Source organism: Squalius cephalus (assembly GCF_949319135.1).
Source record: "Squalius cephalus genome assembly, chromosome: 11".
Taxonomy (NCBI): domain Eukaryota; kingdom Metazoa; phylum Chordata; class Actinopteri; order Cypriniformes; family Leuciscidae; genus Squalius; species Squalius cephalus.
In genome coordinates this window covers 33187498-33210213 of record NC_137132.1, presented here as the reverse complement: position 1 = coordinate 33210213, position 22716 = coordinate 33187498, and the positions used below count along the sequence as shown (strand labels likewise).

General features: G+C 36.8%; 1 protein-coding gene across 2 annotated transcripts in view; it reads left to right on the top strand.

The window, feature by feature from the left end:
• dscamb (Down syndrome cell adhesion molecule b) overlaps window positions 1–22716 on the top strand; it is a 157624-nt gene that overhangs the window by 33541 nt on the left and 101367 nt on the right. The window lies entirely within an intron of this gene.

Below are 22716 nucleotides of genomic sequence, written 5' to 3'. Positions count from 1 at the left end.
TGAATGGTTCTGTAATTACATGGTGAGTTTCATTTATAAGGATGAATAACTGTTTTATCTGACGTGGTCGCAGCACATGCCGATATCAAACCGTGTGCAAGATGTCAGAAGCATTAAACCTATCCAACGCTCATCCCTCGCTAAATATTTAATGACGAAGGACCTCGGACGCGAGGCTGAAAGCTCTCTGGCATGTGAGGCTGAAGAATTGTTTACTCTTGCAGAGAAATGGGCTTTGTGACATATACAATGCGATTTTTATGCTGGGATGTGTCTGTGCTTCTTTCCTTTTTTATTTTTTCATCAAGCAGGTTTTGTGAATATTTGTTGTTGTTGATGTGATCAGCCTTAAGGAACACAGTAGCATGCTTGTAACTTAGTTGAGGCAAATTTGGAACATGTATTTCATAGAATGGGAACAACAACAAACAAATGTACAGCCCGTAATCAATCCAGGTTTTAAATTTAATGGCTTTGGCTGGATGTGGCTTTTTAGGTAACATTTTATTCTGATGATCCCCAAAAGACATTCTACTGACTATAAGTAACTTTGCAACTTATTCTACTAACCCTACCAGTCTACTAATACTCAACCAATATAAATCAACTAATAACTCTAATGAGAGATGTAGTTGCAACTAGAGTTGTCAAAAGTACCGACTTCGGTACCGAGTACCAAATTTAAAAAATGTGATGATACTAGCATTTCCCTCTAGCAGTTTCACTCATGATATACATCTGATTAGCTACAATGATCAAAAATGACATATCTGACAAATATATGTTGAGCACATGAACACAATGGCCAATCAGAGACATGTATGTTCAGCACATGAACATAATGGCCAATCAGAGACATGTATGTTCAGCACATGAACATAATGGCCAATCAGAGACATGTATGTTGAGCACATGAAAACAATGGCCAATCAGAGACATGTATGTTCAGCACATGAACATAATGGCCAATCAGAGACATGTATGTTGAGCACGTGAACACAATGGCCAATCAGAGACATGTATGTTCAGCACATGAACATAATGGCCAATCAGAGACATGTATGTTGAGCGCGTGAACACAATGGCCAATCAGAGACATGTATGTTCAGCACATGAACATAATGGCCAATCAGAGACATGTATGTTGAGCGCGTGAACACAATGGCCAATCAGAGACATGTATGTTCAGCACATGAACATAATGGCCAATCAGAGACATGTATGTTGAGCACATCCGTTCAACAGCGCTCAAAATGCTAGAGGAAAATGCTGGTATCGTCACATTTTTAAATTTCAGAACCGACTTGGTACCGAAGTCGGTACTTTTTGACAACTCTAGTTGCAAAGGTTCCTTATTGTTAGTAAAATGTGGCCCATCGAAATAAAGTGTAACCAAATAATATAAAAATACAGTGTAAAGATGTCAGATGAGGCTAAATGTGTTAACATTTTAAGAGGAACGCTATGCAAAAATACTAGTTTTACATCATGAGAAACTGCTTTAGGCATTATTTTGCGTAATTTACATCGTAAATAGCTGACATTGAAGACCTAAATATAATTTTCATACACTATAATCGATGCTCAAAATTCAGCTGTAGTAAATCAGTGCCATCAGTCGCACACACTCTCGAAGCTCAGACGATACTTCAGTTCTCGGCTCATTTTAAGTCATAAAGACTCGCTTTGACTGGATCATTTGCAAATTAACCGTTCAGGTTACCAAAATACTTTTATTATAAATAATTAAAATGATAAAGAACCAGGGCCTCAATGCTTAAAAAAGTTATTTGTTGGCAGTTATAGGTATGGCAACTTTTCTAATATCTTGCCAATAGTTACCACAGTAATTGAGTGCCAGAAATGATAGATTTGTATAAGTGTAGATACTGGGTATTGGGATAGTGTCTAGATGATCTTGGGTGTGAACTTGACCTTCAGCCTGCATGTCCCAAAAGACCAGTGAATGCTGGTCATGTTTCAGTCCTTCACAATGCTTATATCTGCCACTGTTCTGGTATGAAAAGATCCAGTCAGTTCCTGATGGATACAGTCAAGTCAAACCTACATTTCTCATTCATTGCACATCCTTCTTTACACAGAAATACATCATATTGTGGCAGAAAAATGGGTTGTGAAAGAAGGGGTCCAAATGACATTTTGATTTCTTAGCCTAGCAGCTTTGTTAATGTTACTTCACCAGATGTAATTGGATGTTTCTTCAAACGTGGACCTCCATTTTGGACTCAAAAATAAATGTTATAGTAAAACATAATAGACTGTTTCAAACAATGTCTATCAGTATATTCTAAATACAATAAAATAATAATTTCACACAGTTTGCATAATTTGACCAAATTAAAGATTCACTGGAAATAAAGCACAATAAAAATATTGTGTTTCATTGATAGTGGCGGTTAGCTTGACTTTTCTACACACATCGACGCTGTGTCCGAATTTGCATACTGTGTAGTAGGTTTGAAACTTACTTCACGACCGTTAAAAAGTCTGTTCTATATAGTATGACTGTGTGTAGTATGAGTGTAATCTATTACTGTGAAATGGGAATTCACAAATCGTCTCCCTTGGCCTCATGTGATAAAGTGGCCATCGTTTTTTTCCAATATTCAGACTAGTGCTGTCAAACGATTAAAATATTTAATCGCGATTAATCGCATTAATGACATAGTTAACTCGCAATTAATCGCACATTTTTATCTATTCTAAATGTCCCTTGATTTCTTTTTGTCCTATTATTTTTAATCAATGTCCTATTATCAACATAGAAAAGTGCATCGGCTTGCTTTGTGCAAATGTTTTTTTGTTTTTTTTTAAAACAACATTGGCATATACTGTAGTGTTCAATTTCACACTAACATTCACACTTGGAGCAAATAATCGCTTCAGAGAATTCGCATCAGCTGTGTGCTTGGGCATCAAGTGGTGTTTCAGACTGGACGTGCTGCGATGATAGCTCAGTTCACAACGACAAAACACACAGATCACTTTGGTCTAGTCAATGGAATTATTTGGCAACTTTTTTAAAAGTAAACTTTCCATTCAGAATCTTATTGGCATCCAATTCGGCGTCTCGCACTCGCCATCCACTCAAAATGTAACGTTAGCCTACTACTCTTTGGCTGGCTCGCAAGCCCAAACAAGTGTGTGCGGCGTGGCTGTTGTTTTGTTTCCGGTCTAGCTAGATCCGGTGTGCTGTTGTCGTTTTTCTAACGTTACTAGTTGTTGCAACAGCATGTGAAAAAAATGACAAAGTTTGCTAGGCCAAAAGGAACGTTAATCTCGCGATAAAAAAATGGACGCCGTTAAAATGGGTTTGCGTTAACGCCGTTAATAACGCGTTTAACTGACAGCACTAATTCGGACATACGATTCTATTGGCTTATTGTTTTTTGCATACTAAATATTAGGGAAGTATTCCGTTTCGGACACAGCGCATGTATTTGTATTGTTTTCGATTAAGCACACACTGACACTTAAAAAATGTAGTTGCAATTTTGTTTAGTTTTTTTTTTATTAAAGTAGTTTCAATATGTGATTTTAATGAGGCATTTGAGTTAACACTAGCTTTAAAATGTACAAACCAAATATGAATCATAGTTTTGCTAATTCGGCATTCTGAAATCCCTTAGTAATCATTTTAAAAATGTTAAATCTGTATTGACGCATACAATACTGTGCGTCTGAGCAGAGCGATTGTGCTGTTAGCATGAAGCGTTCAATCTCTCTTCTCTTGTCTGCTTAGCATAAATCAGTGTTCGGCAGTGGACGCGCGAGCTATTCCGGCCCTATAATTCCGGCTAACGCTAGAGATTGTCCCCAGCAAATCACAGAGAAGATGAAATGCATGATTACAGAGTGGGACTTGTCTTAATTAATGAACTGTGATTGAAAATATAATTACAATATGAATTACCTCTCAAAATAAAGACTGTTCCCTAGTCATTTGAAGCGAAGGCCTGTTTTAAATGTGAATGAACGGGGCCTAATGATTCTCTAACTTACCATTAACCTGTCATGCATTTTAAAACGGACCTTTCTGTGTGCGCTTTCAAATTCATGGCCGTGGATCCGTCCCCTCCCGGCTTTTGATAAACAATTGACAGCTCTAATAAAGAGATGAAAGGCTGTGCAGGTGAAAGGGCCCGTGTGTGTGTGTGTTTGTGAGTGTATCCTCCTCTTTGAGTGTCCAGAGCACAGAACAGGTCCTGATGCACCTTGCTGGCTGTTTTTTGTGTGTGTTTCAGGGGTTTGACTACTGAATATTGATGGTGGCCGTTTTTCTTTTGTCATGTTGTCTGTATGAGGGCCTTTTATCCGTTGGCTCACCCATTTGATCTGGTTTAAGTGACTGAAGGGATGCAAAAAAAAAAAAAAAAAAAAAAAAGCATATAGTTAAAGTCAACATGAAATAAAGCCTATTTATTTTCATAATACACTTACACTACCAGTCAAACGTTTTGGATTTGTATGATTTTTTATGTTTTTAAAAGAAGTCAAGGCTGCATTTATTTGATTAAATAAATAAAAAAATCAGTAATATTGTTAAATATTATGACAATTTAAAATAACTGTTTTCTATTTTAATATATTTTAAAATGTACAGTAATTTATTCCTGTGATCAAAGCTGAATTTTCAGCATCATTACTACAGTCTTCAGTGTCACATGATCCTTCAGAAATCATTCTAATATGATGATTTGATGCTCAAGAAACATTTATGATTATTATCAGTGTTGAAAACAGTTGTGCACATTTTTTTTTTCAGGATTCTCTGATGAATACAAAAGTTCAAAAGAGCAGCATTTATTTGAAATAGAATCTTTTGTGACATTATAAATGTCTTTACTGTCACTTTTGATCAATTTAATTCGTCCTTGATGAATAAAAGTATTGATTTCTTATATTTCTTACTCCTCAAAAATAAAATAAAAATTCTTACCGACCCCAAAGTTTTGAAAGGTAGTGTTTAATGTTACAAAAGCTTTTTATTTCAGATAAATGCCGTTCTTTTGAACATCAAGGAATCCTGAAATAAAAATGCAAATAACAGTTTTCAACATTGATAATAATGAGAAATGTTTCTTGAGCATCAAAGCATCATATCGAATCATGTGACACTGAAGACTGGAGTAATGATGCTGAAAATTCAGCTTTGATCACAGGGATAAATTACACTTTACTATATATTCACATTTTTTTATCAAATAAATGCAGCAGAAGAGACTTATTTTAAAAACATTTTATTATTAAAAAAAAAATCTTACCGATCCCAAACTTTTGAATGGTAGTGTACGTTACTAAAAAAAAAAAAAAATCCTTTCATTAAAATGTAAAAACTTGCTTTCCTTTTCTGATGACATCACCAAGCCCTCAACTTGTAGCCCCTCCCCTCGTACCACTTGTCATATGTGTCACATGTACATGAAAGAGGCGTGTTTTTGACCCCTGTTACTCAGACCGCTCAGAAACCGACAGCCCCTTTAATAACTACACTATACGCATCGTGTTGCATTCGTGCTAAACTTTGGACCCTCTGTCATTTTTTACAGCGCTTTCGCCTTTGGCTTTTCTCATTACGGTTTGCTTCATGGCCGCAGAAGTGTCCCTCTCTCATGGCTGACATTCACTGACATTTGTCAAACCATTAAGCTCAATTCACTTTCCCTTCCAGCACAGTTCGAGGGGAAATCGCAGCCACATTGCGCTTTACTTATTTAATGGTTTGTTTCTAATAGGAATTTGCTGTAAATATTGAGAGTTTGCATTTTGCTAATGCGTTGATGAGTTCATCTTTTAAGGTGCCGTTGTGGATTGGCGCTAACTGGAAAATGAATGAATCATTTCAGCCTTGGTACTTTAATGTGTCAGTGTTTTAGCCAGTGGGAACACGTTCAAAATGAATCAGTCATTGAACACAATTGCTTAAATTTGTGGGAAATTACTATTCTAATATTTATTTAAAAATGGTTTAGGCATTTTCTTAAAGAATTCATGACATGTATATATATATTCATATGCAGATTTTTTTTTTTTTTTCACCCTCATTCTGAGCCTCTGTCTGAAATGATCTGTTTTAATTATCCTCCTTTAAAGCTTGTTTGTAAACTTCTTCCATTTGTCCTGTTGTCTAGTGTTTATGGACGTTTTTTTCATCCATTTTATTGTCCACCAGGTGAAAATCTTTATATTATTCCATTATATATTAACATTTGAGGTGTTATTCATGTCCATAGCCCTTTAGCCCTAATAATGAGAAATAGTAATAGTGATACTTACTTCAGCAAGCACTACTAAAAAATGAAATGGTGGACAAATATCACATTGCTCAGCCCTTATATTTAAGCCAATATTATATTGACAACAGAGGTTATTTTATAACCTTCAACCTCGAACCCATAAACATTGGTGATATGAAACACTAAAAAAATAATTTTCTTGCTTAGTATTTTTGTCTTGTTTTCCAGTACAAATATCTTAACATTCTTAAATCAAAAATACATTACCTTGCACAATTATGCAAGACCCTAAGTCTTGGTTTTCTGAAAAAGGCATACAAATTAAGTAAGTTTATGCTTATCTGCCAATGGTGTCAAGTCACTTTAATTTATATAGTGCTTTATACAATACAGATTGTTTTCAACCCATTGTTCAGCTGAAGTCTGTCCAGTGTCGAGTGTTCAGTTTAATAACTGAGTAAAGATCATCAAATATGAAATGAGTTCAATTCAGCTATAAAGCAGCTCTGGAGAAAACAGTGATGTCATCATCCAGCTCATCCAATAGTGTCAGTGCAGTCGAGTCAATAATATTGCAGAATATTAACAGAGCCCGTCTACGGAGAGCCTTGGCACTTCCTATTAGCCCCATTGTATCGATCTTGTTTGCAGTTCCATTAGAATACCACTGGAGGTGATCGCGAGCGAGTGCAGACTGAATGGGAGTCAATGGGGCTAGACGGCTAAATATGTCTCTTTCACCCGATTGCCATTGAGAAATCTCAGATTTTATTGTAGGTTTTGCAAGTTCAACATGGGTTTTAGGTCGAAAGTTGAATGAACGAGTACTTATGTCGTTTTGATTTCTTACAGGTTGAGTTGTTGTTGCCCATAACACGCTAGCATTCTGCTAATGACGTCAGCATTCTGACGTCATTGACATTTTAAAAGACTTTTTAAACCAAATAAGTGACTCTAAAAAATCTAACACCTAGCAATGTGTAATTTCTTTGCATCTCCTTTCGAATACAACATTCAAATTACTAGACAAAAAATTATATCCTGAGAATTTTGAGGGTTTTTCGCCATAGACCTCCATTCATTCTGCACTCGCCTGCGAGCGCCCCCGCATGGACAGAGACGTGTTACTGCAGCCAGTCCAGAAACCGGAAGTAAGCAGAGAGTGCCAATTCTCTTCCTATTAGACATTCTCTGATATTAAGTGTCCCCAAATAAGCAAGGCGGAGTCAACAGTGGCAAGGAACCCGAACTCCATCAGGTGACAGAAATGGAGATTTAAATAAAACCTTAGGAGAAACCAGGCTCAGTTCGGTGGACCAGTCCCAGTTCCAGGGGCTTTCGCCCTGGAGGAACCTTTGGTTCCTAGAACTAATGGCGGAAGTACCCGCTTTTTGCCGTGTTCGCACCGCAGGAACTGGGAACGATTTTAGTTCTAGGAACTCATTTTGGAGGAACTAATTGAGCTCCTACTTTAGACTCCTAAACTATAGGAACTACCAATGACGTTGGTGTTCGCTGATTGGCCGAACACACGCGAAACACCAGCACCCGCTATTTTTTAAAAAGACTGTGTAAACACACAGATTATAGCCTATATATTTACTCCACAAACTCTACGAACAGAAAATCCAATGCAACTTTGAGGGGACCAAACCAAACATGATTATGTATTTCTACTCAGCTAGCAACACAGGTCTGTTAGATAGTTCGTAAACTACATTGAAAAAAATTATTCATTGACTAGTTGAATTTACTAAAAGAAATTATGTTAATTGGATCCACATAATTGATTTTAGCTACATTTAAACAAATGCATTACGTTGAACTAAGTTCAGCTTAATGCATTTGTTTAAATGTAGCTAAAATCAATTGCGTGGAACCACTTACGATACATTTTTTTAGTAAATTCAATGATTTCAGCAAATTCATTGAATTTTCTAAATGTTTTTATCGTAAGTGGTTCCACGCAATTGATTTTAGCTACATTTAAACAAATGCATCAAGTTGAACTTAGTTCAACGTAATGCATTTGTTTAAATGTAGCTAATTATGTGGAACCAATTAACATAATTTTTTTTTGTAAATTCAACTAAGTCAATAAATCATTTTTTTCAGTGTATGAAGACGGAGAATGTGAGCGCTTGTGTTCTCAGCGCCGTCAAAATAAGTCACAACAACGAGCGCGGCTTACGTCACTTAAGAGTTCCTACTGGCGGTGCGAATGCAACCAGGAAAATGTTCCTAAGGGAACCATTAGTTCTCGGGGAAACACACTGGTGGCTAGTTCCTAGAACTAAGTTCCTAAAACTGCCCGATGCGAAAGCCCATGGTGTGATTATGATTCCAGGCTGCATCAGAAGCCTTTGATATATTTGAGAATATCATTCAGAATATTTTTATCCAGTTCCTTCTGCTTGAAGATTGGATTCATCATGCCAGTATTGAGACTAAGCTGGCCATTGGAGTGTCCAATCTGTGTAGAGGACTTGTGGGGATCTCAAGGTCTTTGCTGAGGATCTGTGCCAACGGCTGTCGCGTCGACGAGGTCTCCACAGAAAAATCTGAAAATAGGGGTCAGAAAAATAAACTTGTTTTCAGCTTGAATTACGCTTATTTTTCTGCCCCCAGATATTTGTTCTTGTTTTAAGCGCAAACTGACCATTTTGATCCATTTCCAGAAAGCAAGACTTAAGCTGCTACTTATGTAAAGTAAATGTATCACGGTTTTAGAACGTTTAGTACTGAAAAACAAGACGTTTAAGAACATTTTTTCTTTTTTTTGCAGTGAAGTAACTGAAACAAAAATCACAGTAAAAGTTAGGTGTGTAAAAATATATCGTGTGTCAATATATCGCAAAAAAAAAAAAAAAAAAAAGAAAAAAAGCAACAATACGTATCCAGGATAGTTTCCCCAAAAATAAAAATTACTGTGTGAGAAAAAAAATCAAGTTTTCAGATATTTTCAGCTTCAGAATCCTATTGTCCTGTGCATTGAGTTTCCAGCACCAAGTCAAAGCCTATTCATTTACACCCGCAATGTAATATCAAATTTAGCATGTTAATCAACAGTAAAAAAAAATAATGTTAACCTTTTATCATATGTCTTGGAGCATCGCAATAGTATGGTATCGTGAGTTCAGTATCGAGATATGTATCGTTACACCCCTAGTAAAAATACATTTCAGACCACTTCCTACATTCATAAATCAAAATCTGCCCTACAGGGATGTAAAGCTGCTATAAAGCGCATGAGTGGAGAGAGGAGCATCAATGGCATGGACTCCTCTGGGCGACTGGCGCTCCTTATAGAATATATAAAGAGCGGAGGGGCGGTCAGACATGTTGAAATCCAGCGCCATGTTTGAGTGAGTGTGGCTGGGGCCAGAGACGGTGTGTGTGGATGATGCTGGGAGCCTGTAGATAGTGCATTCTCATTAGAACAAACCCACACTCCTTTCATCTTTCTCTAGCCTGCAGATTAAGTTGGAGATGGTAAAGCATCAGGCTTACAGGCTGAAGCTAGAGGAGAAAGATAAATGTAAGCCTTTCTCTCTTTCTCTCTCTCTCTCTCTCTGTGCTCTACCTTGTCTTTGTGTGTACAGCAAATGTTCTGTGCAGTGTGGACGTCTCTCCTGAAACCTCGCTCACTGCTGTTGGAGGAACGTGTCGGTTTCTCATGGCTTTAACCCTCTTCACACCTTTCTTTACTTATGCTTTTTATGAAATATATTTGTATTGTTTCCCCCATTTTAAAATACTAGAAAAGAAAACTTACGCTATCCACTAATTGGCTGCTTTACCTTCACTATCGGCTCCAACTCAGCCATTAAAACTATATCGAGCGCTCACGGAGATCAAGCCTGGCGCACTAGAAAGGCCACAGTCTCAGAGTTTGTTCAATCACAGAGTTTGATTCCAAAAAGAACGCATGAACTCGTACGTTAAATGCACCGTAAGTCATTTTGGATCTGCAAAATGCATAAATGTAAATATTGAACCCAGCAGCAAAATTGCAGCCAGTGCATTAGCAGACGCAGCAGCAAACGACGGGCCATTTAATGAAAGTGTTCATGAAAATAATAATAATATTAAATATTAAATATATGTATATATATATACACACACATGTATGTGTGTATGTGAGATCTCTGTGAACTCTCACTATTTGATTATATTAAATTCACATTTATTTGTGCTTTTCACAATACATATTGTTTCAAAGCAGCTTTACAAAAAATGCACGAGTCCACATTAAAATTGAGAGAGATCTGTTATCAGAGCTGACCGTGTCCAAGTTATGTATTTCAGATATACAAATCACACAGTAACTATACAGGAAGTATATGTATAAATGTGTGTAAATAATGCTATTCATTATTATCTTTGTCTTGTGTTCCAGTAAAAATGCATAAAATTCATCCTTAAAACAAGACAAACTTGCTTAGGGTGTTAAGATTCAGACTCTACATACTAACTCTTCCTGGATAAACCTGTACTGTATTTAGTGACAGAAAGGAAATAAAGTGTCACTTTGGGTTTAGTGTTACTTGTACAAAAACAGCGGCTTTTTGCTCTATAAGTGAAAATAGCAGTATGAAGAGTGTGAATAGTAGTTAGATGCTATTTATACTTGGTGCAAATAGAGGCACATACTATTTGCCCCTCTGTGTATTGTAGTATATTATAAAACCGTATGCAGTGTAAATGATTATATTAATTAAAATCATAAATGGATACTGCTTTATTAGGACATTACTTGTCCCTGTCCTAACTTTAACACTAATAAATATACTAAAAATACTAATAAACACTTTATTCCCACTATTAACCCATTAGGGACTTTTCATTTGAAATAAAAACCTGTCCGAGCTGATACGCGATGGGAAATGGGAAATGGGAGAAGAGTGAGTTCTGGAAAAATGGCTGATTTGAACTCAAAAGCCAACGCCATCCGCCTTACTCTCCACGCCACTGATCCGGTTATTACTGGGATTTCTTTCCCAAATGTTTCTGGCTCAAACAGACAATGGCGGGTGGAGTTACTGTAAATAACCTCTGCCAACAAGACAGGCTATTTGCACTTGGTGTAAATAGACACTCTGATAAAATATTCCTCATCATATCCCAGTTTGACTTCCTGTAAACACTGGGGCTCTTTCAAAACCTTGCTCTCATTGTTTGTGGCCCATCTTGGTGATTTCCGGCTTAATAATAGTGAGTTTTGGATGAACAACGAAGCCCGGGGTTTGTTCGGAAACATTATATCTGGTCAGAGAAAAATGACACGCTGCACTGATGCTTAAATATTTTTTTACTGGAAAATAAGCACAGATCTGATTAAGAATATGATTTCTGCAGTTTCATTCACTTCACTTTTCTATGTATCCATTTCTGGTATATGTCTTTCTGTCGGATGCTGTATGTTGTTAGTAAATTGGGTCACGGCTGAAGAAGAAATCACAATCATCTCCAAAGCATCACACCAGCTCATGACTAGACCAAAGGCCAGCTCACTTCAGCGGGAAAACTAGACAGATCATTTTTAAATCTAATTTGTCATATCATTGTTTCGTCCAGATGAAGTGTACTTGCAGCGGTAATTGTGACGAGCTCTATCGCTTAAAAAAAACACTAAAGCGTACAATTCTGCTCCACGTGCCTTTTAAACCCCCTGCTTTCATCGCTCAAAATACGCCAGAGAGAGAGAGAGAAGGAAAAAGATAGAAGGATATAGTGTAGAGGAGGGGAAAAAAGGACCTAAAAAATCAATAGCTATGTACATTAATCACACAGCTGCCACTGAGAATTATGGGAGCATAAGCTGAAGGATGCATTTGTGCATTTGCAGCATGAGTGCTGGTGAACGTTTAGGGAATACAGAGAGAGAGAGAGAGAGAGGTATCGGTTTTCTGATGTCTCCTTTAAGGGTGCCATGTACCTAAAGAAATGGTTGTGGTTTGGTTTTTATTTCATAGTAGACGCCAAACTCTGTTAATTTCACATATTGTAAACTGAAAATACAGTGTCATTTATTTAAAGCTCATTTTTATGTCGGCCTAATCAAAAATCATGTTTCAAACCTGTTTGGTTCAGTTTGGCAAAAAAGCAAACAATAGAAAAAATTAAGAGAAACAATTTTGTGTAAATAGTATTCTCGCTTGACACCAGAGTGTTAATTTGCAGAATATAAACTGGCTAGCTTTACTGACTGCAGACATGTTTGTGGGTTTCAGATTGATTGATTGATTGATTGATTGATTGATTGATTGATTGTCTGACACCTGGGGCACGTTCAAGTTCAAAACGGTGCGCAACGTTTTGCTACGGTTTCCGGGTTGAACGTCATGTTTCCTGGAAACGGCGTGCACCGGTGTGCAACAGGGTTTGAGATACGTTTTATCTTGTTTGGTGGGTGTGTCAGAACTGCAGTCCAATCAGCAGCAACATGTATATAAAGCACGCGGTATTAAAGTGAACCCGCACAGTGGGTTCAAGGAAAGTAATTTACAAATGTGTTCGATGCAGCTCGGTATATGCAACAACTGAGGATATTAGAAGACATGTTTGTCGTAAGTTTTATTGTAAAAATAGGATATCAACATAATGATGTAGTTGTTTATATTTTTAGCTTCATTGCAAGTGTATGACATTTGGTATAGAAACAAACAATGGTAATTAAGTGCTTTTCCTAAAAATGAGAAAGAAAATACAGGGTATTAAAACAGTATGAACTACAAATAAAGTCAGTATGTGAGGCTAAATAGATGTGTTTTAGTCTGAATTAGGTAAGATGTGTGCTTCCATTTCAGTTTCCACAAATCCCTTCACTCGATTGGGATGTTCTCTTTTGTTCTGGGCGGCAAGTGCAGTAACTGTAACATCGGGCATATTTTGTAGTATTAAACACATATTTATACCGACTTTATCAGGCTCCGAAAATTCTTCATAAAGAACCCAAAGAATGGCCTTCTCGGCTGCCATAGTTGCAACTCTTGCGTCATCAGAACAGTGTGTTCAACGCATCACCGTTTCTGTTTAAAAAACGTTGTGCAACGTTTTGTCGGGGCTGAACGCAGCCCAGACTACATAACAGAAAGGATGATGGACATTCTCAATAAACATTAAGGTCTTTTAAAAGAGAATATTCCTGTTTTTAAAATTCAAATGTAGTTCCTACTCAAAGTACGCTGTTTCTCTTCTAAACGTGATTTCTTTGCTACTGATTAATGTAGTTTGCTAAATTGTGCAATCTACTAACTAGATTGATATATGTAGGGCAAATGTTAACTACTTGAAAAAAATGTTTGGATGTTGAAACTGTAGTTCCCAGCATGCATTGCATGGGGATTGAAATTGTGTCTCTTGAAGTGTTCTTGAGCAAACTCTTTTATGAGTTCTGTGAATTCAGACATACTTATTTTGTCACAAACTGTTTTTCGCCTACTATATAGTAGCGAAGTGTGCGATTTCAGATTCAGCCTAGGTCTTTGCTGCTTTACTCAAGGAGCAGACTTAGAATTTAGCATATGGTAATTTGTGATATTGCTTGCTAACGCTTTTTTTCAGTTTATGGTCTTTATGATGAATAATATTTTTGCTTTGTATGAATGTAATTGTTGTCTTATTAAATAAAAAGCTAAATATAATATTAGAAAAATTTGGCATCAAAAAAAAATACAACTGTACAGATAAAAATAATATTTTAGATAGAACACCAAATTAAAGGTCTATTTGTCATTTGTTTCAATATTAAAATACTTTCTCCTATTAGTTATCATGGTAACACTTCACAATAAGGTTTCATTAACATTAGTTAATTATATTAGTTCATATGAACTAATAATGAACTGCACTTGTACAGCATTTATTAAGTAGAGATAATGTACATTCAGCCGGTTGTTATAGCTGTAACGGTCACCAGCTGAGAGCCACCAGAGGGCACTCCACATCAGACTATTGCCATTCCCTCATAAACTACATTTCCCATAACTCACTGCCCGGTCTCATCATCCCTGATTGCATCCATCTGTGTCTCATTACCTTGTCAGTCTCAGCCTATTTAAACCATGTACACTCATTCATTCCCTGCGAAGTGTTGTTTAGTGTCACACTGCAATTCTTTGGTTTTCGATCTTCTGTCCGGTTTACTTGGTTTCCTCTGTTTTTGCCTGTGCTCCTTTGACCCTGTTATTGTTTGGACTGATTACCCGGTGTTTAAGACCTTTGCCTGTTTTCAACTATGATTGTGGATTACCCTTTCAATAAAACTGCATTTGGATCCTCAACCTTCGTGCCTCGGAGCAGTTCGTGACAATAGCAGAATAAACCCAGACAGGGTGATCAGGATTGCATCAGCCTGAAGGGGTTTATTCTGCCATAACAACCGGCTGGATGTACATTATGCCGCTTATTACACGGATACTTGCCACAAAAGTAAATAATTAGACATGAAATATTGATCTGAGTCTAAATATTTGATCAGCTCTTTAAACGCAAAGCTTGTGGCTGGTGGTCACTTACATGGCTTTCAGCAATCATTTGCTATTGACCAATCAGAATCAAGCATTCCACAGAGCCATGTAATAATCTTTGTTAATGTTAATTTCAAAATGTATTAATACATTACTAAAATCAAAATTTGTATTTGTTAAACATTAGTTAATGCACTGTGAAGCAACATGAAGCAACATTTTTAGGTTGATTCCCTGAAAAGTGCACTCAGATACAGATGAGATCTAGGAATGCCAAGGAGATAACCCTGGATTAATCCCTCTTACATCACTGTTTACTGATAAATAAGAGCAATATGGTGGCAATTAGGCAGTTTAGGATGAATATGATTACCGACCGGTCTGCTCAGGCCACTGGGGACCGAGCGAGACTTAATCTTTAATAAGCACTGATGGCTTGGTTACTGTCTGATGCTATGCTGCCGTTTGGCTCCGCTCCCCAGTACGGGACTTTTCCCGAGCTTATGGATAACACCACGCTCTGGACCACGGCCAGGGCATAAAATGGCAGCGCTCCAAATGGCAGATTAGTAATAAGTGTGGCGTGAGCTAATTACGGGCGGAACAACCAATTAATTTCAGTTTATAAACGCCTGTAGATTTGGCCTGTTTTTTTTACCCCAGGTGCCTTGGATTGGGGTCTGTCTCGCCCCGTTGCTGGAGGAGGTTGGTGGCAGGTGTTTTGGGCCGTGGTTGAGATCTTCCATATGTTCAGATGCACAGGTGCTATTGGAGCTTCGTTTCTCCTCTTTGGAACGAGGGTCGGCGGTCCTTTTAAAAGCATGAAAAGGCACTCGAAACAAGGCGTTCTTGAACAAAAGACTTATTTGTGCTGAATCCTGCTGTCGAATATTATGTGATCATTTATGTTTACAGCTTTTGTATGAATTTAATTATCAAGGCCATGTCATTACTAATGAATAGAAACATTTTCACTTCTTTCCTCTCAAATCATGGATTTTTTACCAAGAGTGTGTGAATGCACTGCGCTAAAAATTTTTTTTATCTGAATAAACATCTGATAAGCATGATATAATGTGATCATTTTAGTTCACTTTTCAAATAAATGTTGTTATTATAGCACACATTACTGATTACCTTTTTATAGCCAGTTTTATATTTTAATGATTTGTAAATCATGCCACAATCAATATTTTTTCTGTTTTAAATAGCAAAAAATATTGAACTCAAATTAGAATGAATATGCATTGACACATAAAAATCATCATTTTGGGTTACACTAGGGCCATGTTCACACAGCAGCAGAATACGGTTGTCAGTCTGGTACACACTTTAAAGTTTCAGGAGTGACAACCGTATTTAAAAGCGGGAGTGAGTTTCCTAAATTATCCTTCCATGTGTGCATTTATTAGCGCTTTTAGGATTGTTTTTTAAGCTTGGCTCATACAGCAATCGAGTTTATGGAGTTATCAAAGTGTACCGGTCGCGATATTTCGGCCTTGATTTCAGCACAAAGCATTTCCATTTATTATTTTTATGGGCTTGTTCTTGTTCGCCGATTTGCTTGCAAGATCTGGCAACGCGAGTCAATCTCGTACCGCTTTTCCTGTGATTTCACATACAAAATATGTATTTTAGCATGCATCAGAGATGTATCTCTCGTCTGTCATCTCTCATATCTCTTGTCGTAAGTCATGAACATCTAGATGAGTTTGGTTCCGTACACACCACGCAGAATTTTTGTAAATGCGGTTGTCACTTCCATAAATGACTGAACTGTGTGTGAACAGAACAGGATTTGACAACCGCAGTGTGTACGTGACCATAGTAGATACAGAGCTTTTCACTCATTAGAAAAGGGACACTGGAACATTTACAATGCCTATGTTTTAAAGGTGCAGTATGTAATATTGTTTTTGGAGTTGTTTCCCCGCCCCCTCCTGCTCAGACTCAACGCTTACGCCGGTTGCCAGATTGAGGACACGCATCAGGAACGAGCGCAATAGAAGGAGACGAGCCTTATAATAGCCGCATTTCCATTACCCTTCAACTTTTGAATTGAAAATACACCCAATAGAAACACACAATTTTTGCAAAAACTCCCATATGTAGCAAAAAAGTTTTTGTGCTCGCATGAGGTGGTTTTTCGTGCAATTCGAAAAAGGAATATTTCGCAAAACTGCAATGGAAACAGTTTTTGCGCATTTACAGGTCACCTGATGTAGATGGGGCTGTGTGTTTGGACAGAAGACGAGACAGAGTTCTTCATTATTAAACTCATAAAAGACAAAAGTATTACAGGAATACTGGATTCTAAACCACAAAGAAATGCAAAAATCAAGACCTTGAAGCAAGTATCATACACTAGTTTCCTTGCCATTAATGCTTGGATAACACGCCTACGTCTCCCATCCATTAAAAATAATGCTTAGTGCGGTGGCTGGGATATACGTAAACCTACCAACATCCGTCGCCATGATGTTTGGAATGACTTATTGCGAGAGCCAAACAATTACGTTTCAGTCGCATAAAATCGGTTAATAGAAACGCCGCCATTTTGCAATTGTTTTTTTATCGACATTTTGAAAATAATAAAATAAATAAATCTGTAATGGAAACGCGGCTACTGTAAGTTGATGAGTTGATTTATCCGCGTTTTAATATTTTTCTGATCATGAAGGTTTTTAGATGGATGCCGAGGCTTTTTATGTGGGTTAAAATCTGCGATCACTTCTTTTTTTGAGAAACAACTTTGTGAACTTAGCATGCTTCCTAAATATCTGCAAACATATCATGCTTTAGTACAGTCAAACAAATTACATATAGCACCTTTAAATGTACACAGCTTGCATACACTACATTTTATACATGGCTACTGGAAACGGTCTAAATTTGATTACGGTATCAGAATGAAATAAAGAGACTGGACCTTTGAAAACCGCTTGTTTAGGTCGTTAATAAAGAATCATATTTAAATTGAATCATTGTCAGTGCAAATGTTTACAACCCTTCGCCCCAATGTATTATATATTGTAACACAATGCCATTGAAATCCGGCTGTATAGATGAGAACAAGCGGACCCTGGCCGATTGCTGTCTGTGTGTCTCCGCCATAACTCTCAGCTGTCTCGTTTGACCTTCCATCCTCTTCCTTGTTTACCATGTTAACCATCAGTCTTGAGCCGTTTAGTTCCTGCAGACCCCTCTTAACAAACCAGCCACAGTTATTTTTGGGAAACCTATTAGATACCTTAATATAGAATACCATCTTACAATACTGTGCAATATACCCTAATAAATAACATAAGTCACTATTAAATAACACATTTCTTTGGCCATAAAATATATTTTTTTTGTCCATCCAATGAAAGTCATCATTGGACCCCATTGACTTTCATTGTATAGGGAGAAAAAAGAAAGAAACATGACGCATTTTTCAAAATATCTTCTTATGTGCTTCGTGTTCCACAGTAGAAAGAAATGCATTCAGGTTTGGAAGGACATTAGAGCGAGTCACTGATTTTTGGGGTGAACTATACCTTTGAGGATCTGTTTATATCTGATTTGGCCATTAGAAATGACTTCTGCTGATTTATTATAATGTAATCAGTCAAAGTTGAAGTTGCAAAGTGACAAGCATCCTCAATGCTCATCTGCAAAATGTCGTGAGAGATTTTCCCCCCTCAGTTTGTGGTGTGATATCATGAGCTTGCAGGCTGACCTTTGACTCCTGATGACGTACGCAGCAATCTTAATGTGCGCGGGTCAGCCAATCACAGCGCTTTCTGCAAGCAGCATTTGCTTATCACATGAATTCAGCTGTGCTTTTGTGGCTTTTATGTAAGAAAAAGTGCGGAGCCGGTCTCTCTGTTTCATTTTATCAAATGTATAACGTCCTCCATCACTCTCTTACTTGTTCCAAGCAGCTGCCGTGTGGATTTTGATACGTGCCTGTTGTATTTAAAATGATCAATTATGGTATTCCGCATACATGAGGGTGAAGGGGAAATCTATTGCTGGTTGTGCTGAAATGAAAAACTGAGAGAGAGAGTGAGAGAGAGAGCGAGAGGGAGGAAAAATTTGGAATCGATTTTCCCGTTACTTTCTGCTGTACTTGTGTTGCCATGGCAACATGGTCAGGTTTCTCCATCCTCCCAGGGCAAATGTAATTGTTGTCTGTTTCTCAAAGCTAGAGTCAACATTCAGCATCTCACACTCTCATGGCTGCTCAACACATCAAAATCACACATACGCTCTAAAATACTGTTTAAATAGAGTAGCCACAATTAATGGTAGTGTTTTTTTTAATAATTGACAATAACAATAATAATAATTATAATATTATTGTTTTTGTAACATCTCTAGAATGATGCTTCCGAACACTGAATTTTGTCCACAGGTCATTGGTCAGTCATTGTTTGGTTTTAATTTATTTAACGGTATTGACATAATTTTTTAGATCCTTAATTTCAATTTCAATTTCATTTTTTATTGTTATATATATATATATTTATAAATTATTTATATATTTAATTTATTAAACATGTTATTGTTACACTCTAAAAAGTTCCATTATTATGTTATAACATATAACTATCAATTTAGTTCATATAATACTATTCTTTAAAATAATAAAACATCTTTATTTTCATCTAGTTGAAGTGTTCAGATTAATGGTGGTCAGAATTTAAAAATCTGTAAATTAGTTAAAAAAAAATATGTGGTTGATCTCATAGTATCCTTAAAAACCCTTTAAACTAACACACACACGCACAAACACACACACACACACACACACACACACACACACACACACACACACACACACACACACACACACACACACACACACACACACATAAACACTCTCACACACACAACTACACACACTCACAAGCACAACCGCACCCCCCCCCACACACACACACACACACACACACATACAACCACACACTCACACACACAACCACACACACACACACACACACACACACACACACACACACACACACACACATACAACCACACACTCACACGCTCAACCACACACATGCGCGCACACACACACACACACATACACACACACACACACACACACACACACACACACACACACACATACAACCACATACTCACACCACACACACACACACACACACACACACACACACACACACGCTCAACCACACACATGCGCGCACACACACACACACACACACACACACACACACAACCACACACACACACACACACACACACACACACACACACATACATACAACCACACACTCACACGCACAACCACACACACGGCCTCAACCACACACGTTTAAAATGTTAATTTAAATTCTTTAAACAATTAACCTATGGCGATAAATCAAACAGAATAAATTCAGACAGAATAAATTCTTACATTTAAGCAGAATCTATCGTTTTTAAGGCGTAAGCACTGTTTTCAGTTAGAAATGTGATTGTTACACTGTCAAAGAAATGATTTCCCCATTATGTTACAGCACAGTTATAACAACATGTTTGTTTCCATCCATTTAGAGTGGTGGGAGGACGTGCAGTGCATTTATGAAGTTATGCTACAGCCATATTGACTTTCCTCAAAACTTGGAGGCAGCAATTAAATGTTCCAGTTGAAGATGTTTGCAGTTGCACCAGAAATGAAAGCCAAAAATAAGACAGCTTGTCCTGATATGCAAAGTCTTGATCAGAAAGTCTTTATAAAATGGGAAATGGGGTACAAACCGGAGAAGCCTGTTTTCCTTCAGGAGTAATTAGCAGGTTGACTGGTTAGGGAGAAAACTAGCTTTGAATCAGATACGTGTGTGTGTGTGTGTGTGTGTGTGTGTGTGTGTGTGTGTGTGTGTGTGTGTGTGTGTGTGTGTGTGTGTGTGTGTGTGTGTGTGTGTGTCTCATATTGAAGTGTCCCGTGGTGATGCGTCCCTCTGCACCCTCCTTTACTAATTAATATTATTCCTCAGGGAGAGAAAACATCCACATGGGTATTACAGGAGCCTGTTGATTCTGGAAAAAAATTTTTTTTTGGCTAAAGAATTCCCTGAAGGATATTGTTCTGGCAAGGCTGGTTATTTATTTTTTATTTTATTTTTTATTTATTTTTGTCTTCCTTTACTATAATTCATTTGGGAATGGGTAACCGCTGGAAAGTCTGGTGTAATTAAAGTGATGTATTTAATTAGACTGTTAGCATGTCCCTGTCCTCAAAAATATCATATATGAGGTACAGTAATTGTACATACAGTAATTGTGTCAGATAGTTACACCAGATGATTTTATTTGCATGTTACTCAAAGGTGCTTCAAAGAATACCACAATTTTACCGTAGTGCATGTCTTACTGTCATGCAACACTACAAAACAACAACAACAACAACAAAAAAAGCGGACACTTAAAATTTTGTTCAAAATGTTCAAAATGAGTTTTATTTAATAAAAGAAAATGTCATATTTGTGGTAAATGAACACTGTTGCATTTTGTGCAATCTTTAAAGGTTTGGTAGAAGAACTATATATGTTACAACCCACCGCATTAGTCATATATCTAACTGAACATGCAGAATAAAAGCTTTATTATATCATATTAAGTGGGGAAATCTGCTGAATCAGAGATATACCCGTTCTGTCATTTAACATCCATTAGCATTAGAACCCAGATGGTAAAAGTCACTTTTGTGCTTAATTGTTATGTAAATCCTGTATATTTCACACACGTGCAGCTTCTGCTGTCCCTCAGGAGGATGATGATCATGTATGAAAGTGAATCATCATCATGCCTGTGGCTGATCTCTAATTGGTTAAACTGATGGCGTTACTCGCTGTGTCACACTCCCTGTTCTCCTCATATATGAAATGCATTCAGTGATCTTTCATTTTAGAAATGTAAAGCTCGTTACCTTTCAGTGTTTTAAATATTTTTGACATTGGTGATGCACAGAAGAAACAGTGCATGCAGTAATTTACCGCCCATGTGTAGTCATGCCATCAGTGTGGCTTTAAAAGCTCCCAGTGTTCTCTTCATAGCTCGCGCTGATCGCTATTAGGGATAATTCCTGATAATTGCCAGGTTATTAGGTCAAATCTATTCCACACGCGTCTGACGGCGCAGTAATGTCACATTTATGCCTTTTATGAATGTCTGTTTTCACAATGATGGAGTCAGCTCCTATATCAGCCTGTGAAGATTGATTTTAAATACAAATATTGTATTGACTGAACTATCAATGAGTGGACAGTGCCTTGAAGTTACTGGTTACTTGTAATCTGGATCATATAATCAGATTCCAAAAATGAGGTACTTGTAAACAGATCATAGAATGTTTTAAAATGCTCATAATCAGACTATAGATACATTTTATTGATTACATGTTATCACAATAGCAGTGCATTGTTGATCATTTTGTAATTAATCTTTTACATTTAAAAAAAAAAAAAAAGGAATATCGCTTTACAAATAAGAAAAGTTATGTATATTATATTGTATTATATTGTATTATATTATATTATATTATATTATATTATATTATATTATATTATATTATATTATATTATATTATATTATATTATATTATATTATATTGCTCATACTGGAAGGCTTTTGTCTTAAACACTTTAAAAACAAATAAATTATAATTTCATATTTACATATAATGCATTTTTTTTTTTTTGGCCAGCAGAACCTCTTTGAATTAATATATTTACTGGAAGTTGTCCCTGAGATTTTAATAATAAAATCAAATGTTTAATAATGAAATCAATAATTTAACAACGCACTTGCTTGTCCTCTGATATCGTTAATGGTCACATGGTCACAACCTTTTGTGTTTTATTTTTGTGGTAAAGTGTTTTATTTTGATTGTTTCTATTTTAAAATGATCTATTTATTAAAATTTTACATTTTTATGATTTAGCCTAGTTGATTATTTGCTTTATTAGCTTATAAACCCCTTGCAGTTCCTTCAC